Source organism: Mus caroli, chromosome 2, assembly GCF_900094665.2.
Source record: "Mus caroli chromosome 2, CAROLI_EIJ_v1.1, whole genome shotgun sequence".
Taxonomy (NCBI): domain Eukaryota; kingdom Metazoa; phylum Chordata; class Mammalia; order Rodentia; family Muridae; genus Mus; species Mus caroli.
In genome coordinates this window covers 159,306,676-159,308,648 of record NC_034571.1, presented here as the reverse complement: position 1 = coordinate 159,308,648, position 1,973 = coordinate 159,306,676, and positions in this window count along the sequence as shown.

Genomic DNA, 1,973 nt, shown 5'->3' with positions numbered 1-1,973 from the left:
ACAGAGACAGAGACAGACACTGACACTGACACAGACACAGACACAGACAGACAGACACAGACACAGACAGACAGACACAGACACACACACAGACACACACACAGACACACACACAGACAGACACACACACAGACAGACACAGACACACACACACACAGACACAGACAGACACAGACACACACACACACACAGACACAGACAGACACAGACAGAGACAGACACACACACACAGACACACACACAGACACAGACACAGACAGACACAGACACACACACAGACACAGACACACAGACACAGACACAGACACACAAGACACAGACACAGACACAGACAGACACAGACACAGACACAGACACACACACAGACACAGACACACACACAGACACACAGACACACACACAGACACAGACACACACACAGACACAGACACAGACACACACACAGACACAGACAGACAGACACAGACAGACACAGACACACACAGACACAGACACACACACAGACACAGACACACACAGACACAGACACAGACACAGACACAGACACACACACAGACACAGACACAGACACACACACAGACACAGACACACACACAGACACAGCAAGGCCCAGGTCCCACTGAGAGATCATTTCTCAAACAGTAAGTTGGACAGCTCCTGAGGGATGACATCCAAGTTTGTTCTCTGCTTTCTGTTTATCTGTACACTTGCTCATGTGTGTGGTGTGTGTGTGTGTACATGTACACAACACACACACACACACCACTAGGGCCTGGGAGTGTGGCTCCGTCACTAGAGCACTTGCCTAGAATCCATGAAGGCCTGAGTCTGATCTACCTCATCACATCCCTGGCCATGGTGGCGCACACCTGTAATCCTGACACTTGAGACCTGGAGCCAGTGGGGGAGGAGGTCAAGGTCGTTCTCAGCTATGCTGGGAGTTTGAGGCAACCTGGTTTACACAAGACCCTGTGTAAAATAAGTGTGCTTGTGCAAAATAAAATCTGCTGCCGGACACAGTGGTGAGCTCCTTTTGTCCCAGCCCTCCGGAGGCAGGGGCAGGTGGAACCCTGGGGGGTCCAAGACCGTCCTGGGTTACATAGTTTGTTCGAGAATGGCGAAGACTGTGTAGTGAAGCTCTGCTTCCAGAAGGACTGGGTGTGGCAGTGTGTGCATGTGACTCAGCATTTGGAAGTCTGAGGCAGAGGGGTTGCTATGAGTTTGAAGTCAGCCCTGGGGTTACAAAGTGAAATCCTGTCTTTAACAACATCAACAAATGTGTGTGTGTGTGTGTGTGTGTGTATCTTTGTATACGTCTTTGTGTGTTTGTGTCTGTGTCCTTGTGTGTGTGTCTTTGTGTGGCTATTATGTCTGTACGTCCACAGCATAAGGAAATCCACTCCCCGGCCGCCTCTAGCCGGGTCCTCAGAAGCACCCAGCACTCGCCTTTCCTTTCCTTTTGGGTGAGCATATGTACAGACCTTCCTTGGATGATTTGGGCTCCTCCTGCACTCAGGACTTGTCTGGATGTAGGTTCCCTTGGGAACACGAGAACGCACGCCACAGCTCCTCCTCCTGTCATCCTTAGCGTGGGCTTTTTTGTTCTGGTTTAAGTCAGGGTCATGAGCATAGGTCTCAAACATATCAAGTAGCCAAGAATGACCTCGAACTCCTGAACCTCGTCTCTTGTCTCTACCTCCCTAGTGCTTGGGTTGCAGATGTGTGAATCACCTGGCCACAGCTGGACCTGCAGACAGGGCCCACAGAGGTGAAGAGTGACTGCAAGAAAAAAATTGTCCAGATGGCTTGGACAGCTGGGGGCCCAGGGAAGGAGAAATGGGTTTGGGGCCGTGAGGAAGCAGCAGTTTGGTTCGGACTGTGTTAAATGTGAACTTCCTGATACATGGCTGTAAGTGACGCTTGGGCTTATAAGTCAGCTCATGTCTCCCCAGGCCCCTCCCTGCCTCTTAATT